Source organism: Anoplophora glabripennis, unplaced genomic scaffold (assembly GCF_000390285.2).
Source record: "Anoplophora glabripennis isolate ALB-LARVAE unplaced genomic scaffold, Agla_2.0 scaffold674, whole genome shotgun sequence".
In the NCBI taxonomy this organism is placed as follows: Eukaryota; Metazoa; Arthropoda; class Insecta; order Coleoptera; family Cerambycidae; genus Anoplophora; species Anoplophora glabripennis.
This window is the reverse complement of record NW_019426031.1, coordinates 87132-104634: the sequence shown is the minus strand read 5'-3', so window position 1 is coordinate 104634 and position 17503 is coordinate 87132. Positions and strand designations below refer to the sequence as shown.

Genomic DNA, 17503 nt, shown 5'->3' with positions numbered 1-17503 from the left:
AAGAAAAATGCCACAAGAAAGGCCAATTTAACAATTTTACAATTAAATAAACGTTAAATAAATTAGTACAAAAGAAAATTCAAATATTATAGTATCAGAAAAACACATAGGCTAGAAGTTTATTATAAAAATTGTCATGCAGAATGTCATATAAAAATTTCTTGTAAACTAGTTTTAAGATGTATAAAATTTACTACGCAGTTACAAAATACAAATTACGCCGTAATTTATTAAAAATAAAATCACATCGCAATATGTTGGAGAGAAAGTGCGCAGTTAGAAAACAATATCATGGATAGTGACCAATAACAAAAGGACAAATCACCTTCTAGCTTCTTACAATTTCTTTACAATTTACCTTCTAGCGGAAAACAACACAGCATCGTTTCGAAGTAAACAAGTTGGAAGAGAAACTAGTTGGTCCCAGACATAGGTTAGGGGTGCATGTTATCCTGTAGCTCCCGAAATAACATCGTATAAAACCAAGAAGCAACCAACTCACACAAGAACCATCTACAAGAGACGATAACAGCTGTCAAACCACGACTAAAAGCGAGGTTAGAGTGACGATTGAACATTCCAACGCTGAGATAATGGAAAATGTAAGTCCAGTTGCCTAAGCATACTCTCCAAAACCTAAATTAAAGTGTTTGCGAATTCGAAGTAAAAACATTTTGTGAAATCGAAAACTTCATTTCGAACCATAGATAATATCAGTGGATAGAAATTAAAATCATATTTTTGAACATTTCATAGTATAAGGATTAGTTAAGTTTCTGTGTTCTTAATTTAAATTAATTTGTTCCGTAGTACATTTAAAACAGTACTAATTGGTTAACCAAACATTTTCTAAATCATGTTAGGTAGAGTTAAGAAAATTTATTTATTAGTTATCAGTTATTTATTCATGTAAAAGTCCATAACAAATCTAGTTTTTGTGTTTCTTAAAATATTGTTCGGAATTTAAAGATGAATAATTAATAAATTTCATATTGTTAAAATCGTTAAAAATTTGATTTCATTCAGTGCTTCTTACTCAAATCAATAGTGATAGTAAATTTGAATAATATTAAACCGCTTCTCTGAGATAAGAACTCATGCTAGTATTCTGAATAAGTGTTTTTGAGGGACAGTGTATCATTGATTACTAAACATTCCTATCTACACTGTAATAAAGTGTACACTGTTAATATTATTTATGCAAGATAAAGCTGCTGGAGGAGAGATAAGCAAAACCAAGGTAAGAAAGTACAATTCGTTGAAATTTGTCATTGTTATTGTTTAACTTTATCAAGAGAACCTGCATCCAATAAAAAATTTGATTTCAACACACACAAATTACATTCTACACAACAAAAGACGCCCAAACGAATATTTAATCATTACACATTACAAAAATCATATACTATACTACATAAAAAATACATAATAAACAAAATACACTAAATTAAAATCACACAAAAATTAAAAATATAAAATTAAAAATAAATAGTAAAATAATAATTGACGCCACAAACGTGGGGCTCTTTCGAAAAACGTTCACGTGAAACAAAAAGAAGAAAAATGGACCTGAGAAGTGTTAAGAAAACTGGTGAAGGAAGCAGTAACGAAGATTGGGAAGAAGCAGAAGAGAGAACGACGGAAACAAGAAGCGAAGAAAAGGGGGAAACACCTTCAGAAGCACAAGGAGGAAATAGTGAAATGGCTTGTTTAATGGAGATGCTAAAGAACATGAAGCAACAGAGAAAAAAAGAACAGGAAGAAATCCTCAAAATGTTAGAAGATCAAAGAAAAATGGAAGCAGAAAAAGAACAAAAGCTCAGAGAAGAAAGAGATAGGAAATTAAGAGAAGAAAGACACAGGGAAAACATGGAGATGAAGCAAGATATTAAGGAAAATATTGAGAAGGTTGTAGAAAAGGTGGAGACGAAATTCGAAGAAATACGTCAAGAATTTAAAGAACTAAAGAAATTCCAACAGGAGATAGAAAAAAGAATAGGTACAATGTATGAAAGACAAGAAATATGGGCAAGAGAAGCGAGACAGAACAAAGAAGAATGTATGAAAAAAATTCAAGAAAATGTGGATATGTGCACACATCTTAAAACACAAATGCAAGAGAGGGACAACGCAGTGATCCAAGAAATCGAAAGAATCGATGGGAGAATACAATCCAACCAAGAAAAAATTTTACAAATAGAAGAAAATATGAAAAGAAACAAAATGGAGAAATAACAGAAAACCAAAAGAAGGAATGGGAGAAGCTAAAAGAAAATTTAGAACAGGAGATAAGGGACATGAGGCGAAGACAAGAAGAGGCAAATCAGTGGATGTTAGGTACATCACATGCACAAACACAAATACACAAACCAAATTCACTGGAAAAATAAACACTACACCCAGTTGTATTTTTAAAAACAATACAAACGAAATACAGACATGTCACTGACACAGAACAATTAAAACAACACTTGCGTGAACACTTAGAAGGAGACGCATTGGTGTGGTTCTCTGGTAAAGAAAGCGAAATAGAGTCAATGAGAATTTTTGAAGAAATGTTTCTCAACCATTTCTGGGGACATTATGAGCAAAATCTCATGAGAGAGAGACTGTATTTTGGAAAGTATAATGACAAACTTTCGAACAACATGACGAGTTATGCTTTACGCCTATTTGCGAATGCTAAACATTTGACTCCGACTTTATCAGAAAGTGATATTGTCCAATATATTTCAAGGCACTTCAAAGACGAGATAGCAGAAAGTCTTGCAATAAATAACATTTGTAATGTAGATCAGTTATGTAACTATTTGAACAGAATTACCAGACGTACTGCCCGAGTTAATAATAATGAAAATTTTAATAGAAATTGTAATACAAATAACAGGCAGGATAAAATTCAAATTTTATACGTAATAACAGATGAAATATGCAAAATACAAGAAATTTTAGAACAAACTTTAATACACAAAATACACAACAAGATTACAGGTTAAATAATAACAACAATTACAATAACACACGTTACAACAACACAAATACACGAAATTACAACAATAATGACTACAGAAACAGAAATTACAATCAAAACAATAATACACAGTACAGCAATCAAAACACAAGGTACAATAGATTTGAACAAAATAATAACACAAATTTCAATAACAATTACAGACAAAATAATCAATAAAACACAAATAATCAACATTTTAACAATAATAATCAAAATAATCAAAATTATCGTAGAGAGAGACAAGTGAACTTTCAACAAATTTCTAGACAACCAGCATCACGCAGTCTAGAACGAAATTACAGATACAGTGATTCACATAATACACAAAACCGCACAAGAACACAATCAATGGACAAGGACACAAATCATATACAACATAATCAGACACACAACAATAGTAGAGTATGTTGGAGAGTTCTAATCCACCCCCTCCCCATTTTACCCCCCACCACTTTTTTTGGCTCAGCCAATCAGAAGACGGTGAGTTCTAATCCGCCCCTCCCACTACTTTCCTCCCACCACTTGGCCCCGCCTCTTTTTAACCCAGCCTATTAGAAGACGGAGAGTTCTAATCCGCCCCTACCACTACTTTCCTCCCACCACTTGGCCCCGCCTCTTTTTTAACCCAGCCAATAAGAAGACGGAGAGTTCTAATCCACCCTCCTACCCTTTGCCATCCCAAACTACAATGTGAATGAATGTGTTAACAACGGGTTATTTGTTTGCCTCGGCTAGCTTGAAACTCTATCTCGGATTTTATTTTAAATAAAGAAAAATGACAAATACGTATATTCTAGCTATTCTTTGTCAAAAAAGTAGATTTAAGTTGCAAAAATGCAAGTTAACGTTAAAGTTAGGTGAAATTCAAAATATCAATGTAAAATGTAAAAAAGGTTAATAAAATTTGTTATAAATGTAATAATTGAATGTTTGTGAATGTTTATGAACGTCAGGAAATGTTTATAAATGCCAGGGCGCCATGAAATCTTGGATATCAAAATAATGTGTGATTAGAACGAAACTAGAGATTTGTAGGACACAAAATGTGAAAATACGGTAACCTTATACAAGAAAATTGACAAGTAAAACTGACGAGTAAAACTGACAAGTAAAACCACTTACCTTGTGTCGGCTTATCTTGTAGGCTGATCTCTGATCTCTGGCTAAATCTGGTTGAATCTGGTAGCTTGCAGTACAGCAATGTTTCGTGTAAGTTTTTTGCACTTCACTTCACTTAGGAAAGGATAACAAGGGTTGTAGGAATGAAACACTGTATTTATGGCTTTAACACACTGATTCTCAAATTTCGGAGACAGAAGAAGGACGCTATTTTCATGAGAGCGTGACGTAGCACTTTTGTAGAATGGTCGTATGTTGTACGTTGTAATGTTGTAACTGAATTTAACGAAGACTAATTGATTTGTAAGTTTGTAAAGATGCTGGATATCGTAATTGTTGCACTAAAGTTCGTAGGTTTGTAGATTTGTTGTATTTATGATTAGATTGAGATTTTAAATGTTAAAACGAGTAATGATTTAGAAAACTAATAGCTGGACGGGTCGCTACTTTACTAATGGTGATTGAAGTTGCACTGAGATTTATAAGTTATGAAGTCGTCGTATTGTTGATTAGATTAAGAGTTTAAATTGTTAAAACAAGTAATGATTTAGAAAACTAATAGCTGGACGGGTCGCTACGTCGCCAACTAAAAGCAAAGTAAAAAGACAAAAAGGTATAACGTAGAACTAAACAAAACCGAATTCGGCTTCGACTCGCGCGCCAATATCCTTGGCAGGAAAAATGACCTCGGATGGAGCGGGGTCGAGGGGGTTATCGCTCTTTACCCACTTCATCGCTGTAGGCCCGGACGCCTCGTAGAGGTAGGCCCTTTCCCCGTCATTCCGGACCGCCAACGCGGCCGGATTGGATCGGTTCGTGGGGCCTCCTCCTGTCCTGGCTGGGCCCCGCCGGCTAGGGCCCTTTCTTCTGGCGCTCTTCTTTCTTCGCCGGCTCGTCTGTGTATACCCCCGGGGGTGTCGTGTATCGGTCGCAAACGACGACAGTCGTTTGCGACCGGGGTGGTGGTTTTGGGTGAGGTCGTGCAGCTATGCAGCTTAGGAAGCGCTTTGCTAAGGTGGCCCTTAGGCTAGCGCGGGAGGGGAGAGTGGGATAAGGAAGGTAGGGGGGTGTGTGTGTGTGTGTGTGTCGTCGTTTTCGTCTCTTGATCCTGGCGGTCCTGAAACAGACAGAAAAATTTCGACTCACCCTGCGTCCAGGAGTTGATGTCTAGGCCGCCTGCGTCTGCCGGCAGCCTCTTCGGGTCGGTAGTCCACCGCGTTCCGGATCAGCGGGTTGCTGTGGATCTCGGCGCGCTCGAAAAGCTTTCTCGCGCGCTCTCTGATCGCTTCCAGGGCTGAGGTGAATCCCAGATCCCGGCGAATGTCGCTGTTGCGGACGAACCAAGGGGCCCCCGTCGCGCAACGGAGGGCGATATTCTCGACGGCTTGCACCCGGGCTAGGTGCGTCTTCGCTGCGTGTCCCCACGCGGTTCCAGCGTATGTCAGCTGTGGCTGCAGTACTGCTCTGATGAGGGTTAGCTTATTCCGCAGGCAGAGACGGCTGTCCCTGCACAGAAGCGGATAAAGCTTCGCCCTCACCATCTTCGCTTTGCGCGTCACTGCTTCGACGTGCGGCTTCCACGTCAGCGTGCGATCCAGGGTTACCCCTAGGTACTTGACGGTGGTCGCCCACTGGATGTCTTCTCCGTTGAACTTCACGTGTCCCTGGGGGCGCGTTTGGTACCTACGAGAAAACATAATACCTGTGCTTTTCTCCGGGTTGATCGCCACCTTCCACCTGTTGCACCAGTCCTCTAGTTGGCTTACAGCTCTTTGGAGGTACCTCTTCGCCATATCGGGGTTCAGGGAACGGGCCGTTATGGCGGTGTCATCGGCATAGAGGCACACGGTAGTGCGCTCTGTCCTGGGCATGTCGGATGTATAGATGTTGAACAGGTGCGGTGATAGCACGGCTCCTTGGGGGACGCCTGCTTCGACGTCTCGATAGGTGGATAGGGCCCCTTCCACCTTCGCACGCAGCTTCCTGCCTCTGAGGAAGGACTCCACCAGTTTGACCAGTCCGACAGGGTAGCCAAAGTCGAGCATCTTAGCCAGAAGCCCATCGTGCCAGACCCTGTCGAAGGCCTTGGCGACGTCCAGGAAGACTGCCGCGGTGGATTCTCGGTTGTTGAAACCTGCGGACAGATGTTCTACTAACCTGAGTATCTGTTGCTCCGTTGAGTGTCCGCTGCGGTAGGCGAATTGTTCGTCGGGGATGACTCGCAATTCGTCCGAGCTCTCACGCAGTCTGGTCAGGATGATCCTCTCCGCTACCTTGCTCATCATCGGCAGGAGACTGATGGGCCTGTAACTGGCAGCAAAGGTTAGATTCTTACCTGGTTTCGGGAAGAAGATGACGTCGGCTTTCTTCCACCTAGCGGGGAATCTTCGCAGTCTCAGGATGGCGTTGACGATGTTGAGCAGCGCCATCACTCCCTTGTGGGGGAGCTTTCTGAGTATTCGATTTCCGATCTGGTCGCATCCGGGTGCCTTGCGGGGGTTGAGGCGCCGCAGGATGTCCCTCACCTCCTCGGGTGTCGCCGGCCTAATGTCGTCCCTGTCGGGTTGGCGTCTGTAGCGCCGTACGCGTCGTTCCACCTCGTCGGCGTGGTCCTCGTCTTCGTCGTCGAGAAGGTTTTCCCTACACTGTAATTCAAGGCTGTCGGCGAATGCCTCGGCCTTTTCATACCTGGTGTAGACGATCCCGTTCTCTCCGTGAATGGGAGGCATAGGCTTCCGGGTGGTCCTCAGCGCCCGTTGCATCGTCCACAGGCTGCGGTCTTCGGGGTTTAGTGACTCCAGATGTCGTTGCCACGAGTCCTGGTAGTGCTCCTCTAGGGCCGCTTTTACCCTCCGGTTCAGCTGGTTTAACGTCTGCTTATCCCGGGGGTGTGCTGTCCTCGTGGCTCTTCTTTTCGCCGCACGTCTTTCCCTGATTAGGTCCTGCAACATAAGAGGTAACTCACCTGCATAGTTCGCTATCCTTCTCTCCGTCGTCTCCGTGGTGCTGGCTTCCAAGGCGGTGTGGATATCCGTCTCAAGGCTCGCGATGGCAGCCTCGAGGTCCGCCGCGTCGCGGATGACCGGAATGGGTGCGCATATTCGTTGCATTTCTGCGCGGAATAGGCCCCAGTCGGTCCGCCGCTTGGCAACGGTGTCCTCGCCGCGACGCTCGTCTCCTAAGGTTAGGAGAATGGGGGCATGGTTCGTCGCCCCCTCGTAGTGCGTCGTCAGATCGGCGTCCATCGGTATTGCCCTGAGCAAAGCGATATCCAACACGTCTGGTCTTCCAACTGCACCGTAGTACGTCGGTCCATCGGGTCCATACGCTGCAACGTCCTCGTGGTTCTGCAAGAATTGCAGAAGCACCCTGCCACGCGTGGTGGTGGTCGTGCTGTGCCATTCGGGCGATTTCGCGTTAAAGTCCCCGATGGCTACGGTTTGGGGCCACGTCTCCAGGACCGCGCGTAAATCGTGATCGGTGAGCGGGAGATGAGGGGGCTGATAACAGGTCACCACGGCGATGTCTCCGTACCTGCGAGTACGAATCGATACGGCGGCGGCTTCCATGTTTTCTAGCTGAGGAACCTGCAACATATGGTGATCTATACCTCTTTTTACGAGCAGGGCCACGCCTCCTCCGTGTCTGTTTCGGTCCCTGCGATACACTAGGTAGCCAGGAATCCTAACAGTGTGTGCGTCCTCTACTTTGGTCTCTTGTATCGCCATCACGTCCACGTCTAGACGGGGCAAGAGCTCCTTGAGTTCGATTTTTCGCCCCCGGAATCCGTCGACATTCCAGGAAGCAATTCTGAGGGACTGCACACTAGTCGGAGGGTCCATTTACTCTTGTAATAGGGATGGCATTTTGCTGAAAAAAGCCGACATCGCGGAGTACATCTCCCGCATCTGTGCCAGCATGCTGGCCACATTTGCGGGTTCCGCACCCCTGTCGGTTTTGGGGCCCCCCTTGTGTGCAGCGGCAGGGGCCTGCTTCGGCCTGGCGGCGTCGGCGAAGCTTTTCGCCGCCGTCACCTTCGGGGGGTGTGCCGACTTGGCCTGTTGTTTGTCGGCTTGGGGGTCTTCTTTGCGCTGTTGCTGCTTCCCTGTCGTCTTTTTAGGGAAGCTTGGGCATCCGCGGTAGCTGGCAGGATGTTCGCCACCGCAATTGGCGCACCTTGCTGGTGTCTCACGTTTTTTGGTGCAGTCTGCCGAGTGGTGACCCTCGCCGCACTTCACGCACTTGACAGCTGCGGTGCACCGGCTCTGCGCGTGACCGAAGCGTTGGCAGCGATGGCACTGCGTCGGCTCGGTTCTCGCCCTCTGCGGTTCCACCCTGACGACTAGGTGGCAGCATCTTGTCACCTTGAGCAGGTCGTCTTGCTCCTGGGGGACTTGTACGAGTACTAGAGGCATGGGGGCCTTGTTCCTCCGGCTCTTCATTCTGAAGACAGATGCTATTTTAAAGCCCTGTTCTTCTAGGTCGGACCGGATTTCCTCGTTGGAAATTCCGTCTGGTAGCCCTCTTATCACGGCCCTTAGCAGCCGCTCGCTTGGGAGCGAGAAGGTGTGAAATTCCTTCCCCTCATCGGCGAGGACACGCGTTAGGCGTCGATAATCATCAGGCGTTTGCGGGTGAATGGCGATGCCTTCACCCGTTAACCTGGCCCTGGTGTAATTTATTTTTCTGTTGGTCAGACTCCTGCTGACCTCAGTCCACTGCTCCTTCTTGCGAAGGATGACAGGCGGTATCCTCTCGGCTTTCTCGGCAGGGGCCGCGCGCTCTGATGCCGTCGCTGGGACCTTCGCCTGTTCGGGGACAGGTGCTTCGTTCTCTTTAGCTGGCTTCTTTTTAGCCTTGCAGGGCTCCTCCTCGGAACCCGACGAGGTCCCTGGCTTACCTCGCTTTACCCCTTTTGAGGTCTGTTGTCCCTTGAGGGCGTTTAACAGCTCGGCGTGCTGTTCTCGAGACCTCTTTTCAAGGTCGTCGAACGCCTTCCTCTGTTGCCTCAGCTCATCTCTGAGGTCGTCGATCATTTGCCGTAGTCTGGCATTCTCTGCTGCCAGCTCACTCTCACGGCTAGTTGTCTCCACGACCGACCCGGGGGTGCTAGGCCTGCTGTCGCCGGCTTCGCTGCCACTCGAGCGGTCGCTCTCCATGGGGGTCGGAGATCTCGACATAGTGCCCTCCTCCCCGGCACCCGAAGCTGAAAAATAAATGCCGGCGGTCTCTCTGCCTAGGCTGAGATAACGTCGGTTGTTAGATGAAATTTTGCAATATAAAATTGCCGAATTCTTTCTATAGATTGCCTTAATAAAGGCCGAATATAGCTTGTCTTGTAAAAGACAGGTTTTGTGGGGCTTCCACTTCACAGTTCCTCGCACTAACACTCACTGCTGCACTGCACAAACTACGTCCGCACAGTTGGGCTGCTCGCTTGGAACTTATGGCTTCGACTGACTTCTGCACCGTTATATATACTTTTCCTCGCGGTAGACGTAGGCTCCGCCTCTCGCCTCTTTCAGAACGCTGACTTCCCATTGGTTCACCTATTCATTTATAATCAAAGGACGGGATTTGTAACATTTACCCAGCCAGGACAGGAGGAGGCCCCACGAACCAGTCTAATCCGGCCGCGTTGGCGGTCCGGAATGACGGGGAAAGGGCCTACCTCTACGAGGCGTCCGGGCCTACAGCGATGAAGTGGGTAAAGAGCGATAATCCCGCTCGACCCCGCTCCATCCGAGGTCATTTTTCCTGCCAAGGATATTGGCGCGTGTAACATTTATTTTACTTTAGGCACGTTCGAATGGATATCTGTTAACAAATGACTTTAAATTGAACATAATTTTTAGTTTATTTTAAAATGTCGTACCAGGCAAGTATTTTCGATTTACCTGATCTTATGTCACGGGACGCAAGAAAAATCCAACCCCCTCAGCTCGTGGCACAGCCTGGTCTGCCATTCCACAAAATAGGGAAAAAAGAATTCGTTAACAAGGTCCCCTTTACTTATTAAATTAAGGGGAACCCTACACCTATCGTTCCACAACGCGAGCCGAACCCGACATCCGCAGAAGCAGCCGCGGCCGTGCAGAAACGCTTCCTGCACGCATCCAGCGTGTCCTGGGGATTCTTAGAGATACCCCCAACTACGTCACCATCCCCAAAAGGGTCCACAAACGATCGCGTTCGTGGACACTTAAAATCGATATATCGAATACCCTGCCACCAGCATTTCAGAATAAAAATGATTGTGTAGTTATAGGTGAAAGAAAATTTCATTTAAACAAATCGAAAACCAAATTTGTGTCTATCGGATTAGCATATGATTTTAATTATGAACCCTACGTAAAACTAAGTGGAAATAAATGTGATGCTTTAGTGTTCAACAGAGAAGAATGGAAATGTTTTCTTGCATATCAAGGAATTATAACAAATTACTTCTGTAACAATATTTCCATTGATCCCGTAGAAGACGAAAAATTTCGTATAGAGTTTGTAGAAGTGCAAAATTCTCTAGTTGTAAAGATTTTGAAAAATAATATGCAATTTATGGGAATATGTATCTATGATCGAGTATCGGCTGGATATATTAGAGAGATTACAGTTCCCTAATTACTTTATGATTGTGCAAAAAGGGTTGCAGAGTCAAGCTGGAAATATAATTGAAAATGCAGTGAATTTACTCCAACCGTCAAAAAATCGAAATAGTGAAAATGTCTCCATGATTATGGAATTAATTTATTTGTATCCAAAAGTATTTGAAGCTGAGTGTGGCCGTAATGAAGAAAGTTACATTTAATGAAAAAGAAAATAAAATACACATCCTTATAGCCTGGCCGTTTGCATATAATGAATCTAGGAAGAGATACTGGGAAAATTTTGCTAGTGATAGAGAGCGTTTCCAAAGAAAAATAGCTAAGCTGTCAAATATTATAAATCCTGTATTAGATAGTAGTCACAGACATAAAATATATATTAAAAGATTTTGTTAATGTGTTTCCTAATAAAAATGTATTGTTAGATTGTGTTTTATTGAAATGAAACAAATATTTATTATTTATATTTTATTAAAAATTAAACGGGTTACAAAAAGTATCAAATAAAAAATATACATTTGAAAGTGCACAAATACAATAATTTTCACAATGATAAAAGCATTTTGGTGTATGTTTTTGTAATGCAGGTTGCTCTGGTAGTTCAACTACTGGAATTTGAACAAACTTCCTGATGTACTTTGCCTTTTCCTTCCCTTTTACATAAATAGTATCAGTTGGATTGGGCATGTGTTGTAGAATATTTCCTAGCTTGTATAATGGTACGAATCCTTCGTTCCAGTCGAGTCCATGATGATTTTTTGTCAGCCATAGCGCACGCTTCTGAGACTGTGGTGACAACATATTGAACGGAAAGGGTGCTTTAAACAAGTAATGAAACATCTTCTCTCCATCAAAAGCAGCCAGTTCTTTAACGATAAATTTATTGTTTTCAATTTTGAATCCTTGAAAGTCTAATACTAATGTCATATTTTTAAGTTTTCCAACTGTTTCAACACATATATTTTTAAATAATATAAATCAATTTCTCTTCTTAATTGTTTAAGCTTTTCTATGAACTCTTGCAAGGCTTTTCTATATCTGAAGATCATCGTGTACTGTTCTTATATACACGTTGTTACGGTATAAAACCTGTTTAACCGGTTATTAAACCTGTCTAACAATTTTTGTCAGAGGATTATAGCGGAATAATCTGTCATGTAAAATTAAGCAGTACGCAGTAGTGTCTTTATCCACGTTTTCGCTTGTCTCAAATTCAATCCGCATTGCAACAGATCCACTTTGCACCGTCTCTTTCTGTCGAGAGCAATCTATATGCACAATCGGGCAAATAGATGAAAATTCGTCGGGTGTGTAAACAGGTTCTTTCGTTGTTTCATAGTAAGATGCTCGAAAATTTGAAAACATCTCATACAGAGAAGCAAGCTTCTTAGCCTTAAAATTTAAATAAAGATCTTGATATGGATATCTCTCGCTATTTAAAAATACTCGAATATTGGTCAAGTTAATGTTGTCAAACCAACTCATATCACTTGTAATTTTTTGTTTTCTATTATGCTGAAATGCGACGACTACGTGCCTGGGTGTTTCAAGCTTATTACTTGTTTTTACGGACCATGAATGTTGGGTCGTCTCACTTAAAGATGGATATTCAATCAGTTCCCAACTTCTAAATGGAAGCAGTATTTCAGTATTTTTATCTAAAATTTTTGTTAGGGCCAGTTGTTGAGGAATGCCCACTGAAACGTGTGGAACTCTCCAAAAAATTTTATTAATTGTAACTTTAGGTTTTTCAGTATCGTCTGCACCGCTGATAGCATCTAAGTCATTATTAGTGCGAATCAAAACTAATTCTTGTTTCATATTTAAAATAATTTTTTTATAGTCTTCAAAATAGCCCATTAACATATTAAGTGGAATGCAAACGTTAAAATTTCCATCATCATCTGTAATTTTTTCTCCCAATTTATGTACTTTTGGAGACCAACCAGCGTTATGAAGTTTAGTACTCTCGCTATCGCTGTAAGACAAATAGGCTTTAAGTGTTGACGTTAATCCTACATTTCTATTGGTGTCGACTGTGACTCCATTTAATTCATAGCGAATTTCTCTAAACAAGAAAGCAACACCATTATTAATAAATCTTAATTTTGTAGCCTTAGTTCCATCCTCTTTTGTTAATTTTCCCTCAATATATAAATGGCTTTCGGAAGGAAGTGTATACAGATCAACCTCTTGGATAGGAATTCTAATTTCATCATTATATTCGAATGATCCGGACACAGATGGTTGATAACTATGTAATTCAAAATTTGTAATTGAGTTATCAACAAAGGGTCTTGATGTCACGTTTAAAATATCCATTATATGAGTACTTCAAAACCCAACGATTTTAAGAATAGTTTATTTTCAGATGTTACTTTAGTAACGTTCTCTTTCGGACTAACTAAATATTTGCCTTTTGACCTTTTTTTATAACTACGCTTGGTCACAACACTTGATGTATGATAAGGTATATTATAGCGAACGACCATATTCTATGAGAGCTTCTTTAAATGTAGTCTAACTGTGATGGTTTCTTCACGAAAATTGACAATTTTTCCGTCTTGATCAAGCACTTTAACACTTATAGTATTGATCGTCTTAACAGATACTGAGAAATAAATAATATTTTGTGGTGTTTCCACTATTTTATACCCCGACGCAACAATTGGAAAAAACTGATGTATTATATGTACAGGTTGTCCGTTGGAATATGATCCCACAGCTATATTACAGTCTATGCATATAGCGTTAACCTTAATTATTTGCACCGGAGAATCAGATATATTTAATTCATTCGTTTTAAGAACTCTCTTATGAAAACCTAATAGACGACCTATTGAATTGTCCGAGGCAAAGTCAATGTCAACATTAGTATCAATTCTCACAGTAGATGTATTACGATTTGGTATTATATTTATCTCATTAGGAGTTTGAATGTTTATTTGAATATAATCATTAAGGTCAGTAATTTCATAAGCTCCAGTAGGTATTGTTAAAGTGGTATAATTTATTGTTGGTTTCATCGATGTTTGTTATAACATTGAATGTTTCAAAGTTAGATAACCCAATAACATAATCTGAATCATCATCTAAGTATATCGGATTAAAATCTGATCAATATTGAGGAATTTCCAGAAAGAGAAAAAGTAAAAGACATGTTGTTTAATTGTGAACTATATTTGAAGTAAAGTTTATTGATCAGTTACATATATTATATAAAAATTTTAGGCACAGATGACCACAATTATGAGCATTATCATTTTGAAATTTTTCATGGTTATATTTTACGATATTAAAGCTACCATCGCTAAAAAAGTATTTTGTTAAGGCGTTGGGAGGTCTCAAATTCCCATAACTGTCAAAATATATTACAGTATTATTTTTCTTTGCATATGCAGTCCAGTGCGTACCGGGTCCAGATGAAATATCTAAATTAACGATACCACATTCGTTTTTATTAATAATGGATGGTAAATTATCCTTCATGAAAACACCGCGGAAATTGGAAATTTTTAATTTCTTTGCAAATTTTATCAAATCTATATTTGTTAATGCACGGCGTGGTAGCTTTATTTTGAGTTTTTTTTGTAGGGAGCTAAATACAACCCCTTTCCTCTGTTGTACGGACGCAAATACAATCCTTTACCAGCCTGCTCCATGGCTAGATTATGTCTTCGCTGTTCCTCCAGTTGTTGTTTGCTTGCTTTGGCGTCGTTAACAGCTTTTGCTATTCCCGCAGCCCCACCTCCAAGGGCACCCAAAGCACCTAATATTGGTAGTAAAAGTGGTAAGAATCCTCCTTTCCTGGGTATTGGAATAATCCTTTTTTTAATACGTCTCTTACGAATACCTTTTCCTTTCTTTGGTATGACTTTCTTTTTCAGTCCCATACCCAATTTCCTTTTCGCTTTCATAATATTGGTAACAACCCGGGCAGCAGCTTTTTCTCCTAGATTGGCGTCTTTAGATTTAACTCTCTCCCAAGCACGCTGTTCAAGTTGATAGTCAGCCTTATGACGATCTTTCAGATCTGAGCTCTCGCTGTATTGAATATCGTGTTTGCGACACAATTTGTCAAGGTTGTTTTTTCCTAGATCTCCTTGCGCCAATCGCTTTTTTAATTTGGTACCAGGACCACAGTAGTGATAGTCGGGTAAATGAAGTTCGAAGGGGAGTTTGTTTACAAGTATATTGACAAGTCCCGATCCTTTCTTTAAGCTTTTTTCTCTACGATTAACGGAAGATGTATGATGTTCGAGCATTATATATACTTTTAGAAAGATCTAAGACACACTAAATTAGCTTTGCGGAAAGCTCCTTATAAATACTTTAAGATTACTTAAAGATTTCTAGTTGATTACATTTGATTAAACGATGAAGATCGAACAACAACAAATTCTGTTACCAGTTATAAACCATGATATAGTGTCATCAGGAAGTAGCCCTAGAAAACATGGCGCTCTATTTGGAGGGGGAAAGAGGGGATTACTAGTGGGTGCATCGGGTTGCGGAAAAACAAATGTTATGATAAGTTTATTGGAGCATCCAAACGGTTTACGTTTTGAAAATGTTTACCTATACTCGAAATCTCTATATCAACCAAAATATCAATACCTGAAACAATTGCTAAGTCCTGTAAAAGACATTGGATATTATGAATTCAGTGACGGCAACGAGGTGATTCCTCCCAGTGAAATAAAACCTAATTCTGTAATAATTTTTGATGATGTAATTTGCCACAATCAGAGCATTGTGAGAGACTATTTCTGTTTCGGCCGTCATAAAAATACAGACTGTTTTTATTTGTGTCAGACATATTCATCAATCCCAAAACAACTCATAAGGGATAACTCGAACTTTATTATTGTTTTTAAGCAAGATGTTACAAATTTAAAACATATTTATGATGATCACGTCAATGTAGACTTGTCTTTTCAGCAATTCAAAGACATATGCGGTGAATGCTGGAAAGATAAATATGGATTCCTTGTTATTGATAAAGACTATCCGGTATCATCGGGGAGGTATAGAAAAGTGTTTGATGCCTACATTTTACCATAAAAAGTTTGTCAGGTGTGGGATTCGAACCCACGCTCCTTTACGGAACCCAGGCTTAAACAAGGCGCCTTAGACCACTCGGCCAACCTGACTGCTCTTATTATAAATAAATATGCACTTATCATACTTCATCATTATCTACGATAATGACAATGAATAAAGAACTAGCAAAAGAACTGGTTAAAACCAGAAAATCAGTTCGAGAAAAATATAGAAATTTAAAATCAGACATAGCCCAATCCCAGACTCAGTTGGAAAAAAGTTATAAACCTATTACGGAGCCGTTGCAAAAACTATTATCTAACATTAAAACAGATGTAGCGATTAAACAAGAACCTAGGAATGTTCGAAACACCAACGTTTACACCTAAAAAGTTAGACACATTTAACTATCCTCAACTACCTCTATGTCAATGCCTAGTTTTCTCGAAGATACGTTTCAGTATGATCCAACAGCGTCAGTTATGGAAGACCAGAACAGTAGCGACTTGATTAACCAAGAACTGCAAAAAAGTCGTGCTTTTCTTCAAGACCTTTCCAACACAAGAGTTTTCCAAGAATACTTAGAAGCCTATAACCCGTTACCACGGCAATATATAGATTTATCCGTAAGAGGAGATGAAAAGGAAATTGATCGTCAATATGGAATTTAGCATGATGTCGAAACAGAGAAATTTAAAATTGGAGGAGCAGATCTAGACATTATTGGAAAATATATTAAAGTAGATATAAGTTACACCTATAATGGCACTCCCGGATTGTATGAGTTACTGTTTAAGAAACAACCTATAGGTTACAAGCAATCAGATTTAGATAACTATATGGATATTTTAAATAGATCTAATGCATACCGTAGAAACCTCAAACCTGAAGAGCAGATTCAGGGGACGCAAACAGAAAAATATAGAACAATAATTAGACCGTATCTAATAAAAAAGGGAATTTTGAAATCGATAACACACCCACAACCATTCTCCAAACCTCCTCCACCAAATAAACCTCTCCGTAGAACACAATCGCTAAAATCTTACACTAAAGGTGGATTGCTAGACTTATCCAATAATAAAATCGATTACGTCTACTTCGATGACCCTAATGAGATAATTAATAGAATGCGGTTGTTGATAGCGTCACAAATGGCTGGAAATAATTCACACAATAACGAACTGATAGCGATTATTGACGAGCTCAGAGAGGCAAAAATTATAAAATAAAAAATTTCACGAAATAAACCCCATTTAATCATAAACTGTTATTTGATAAACATGCCCATCGATAAATTTGGTAGACATATTTTAAAAGATAGATATGTTCCTTATGTTTCACCAACTGTGATGTCTTCCCCACAATCGGCCCCATTTTATATTTGTGAACCCTCGTTACATCATAGTAAATGTATACTAAAGATAAATGGTTTTGAAAACAAATCATTGAATAGGTATACGTTGGAGAATAAAAAAGAGGAATACATTTTTCCGGTATCTGGAAAAATCGAATATGTAGATATTTTTCCAGTCGATTGTGACATGTTTCTTAATTTCGGATCAGCCTTTAAGATGAAAAGTCTTATTGGACGCACTATAAATAAAGGAGATAAATTATTTTTCGATGTCGTACCAGGATACCCATCTTTATATGCAGAAATAGTTTTACAGTGTCCTATAGCAAAGAATGTCTAGTATCAAAGAAGTAGTAGTAAACGAACTCC

At 40.6% G+C, this 17503-nt stretch overlaps 1 non-coding gene across 1 annotated transcript; it reads right to left on the bottom strand.

Annotated features, from left to right (window-relative positions):
• Positions 1 to 15804: 15804 nt before the first annotated feature.
• Trnal-uaa lies at positions 15805 to 15887 on the bottom strand. Its single transcript has one exon. It is a non-coding gene; the product is annotated as a tRNA-Leu (tRNA).
• Positions 15888 to 17503: the final 1616 nt, after the last annotated feature.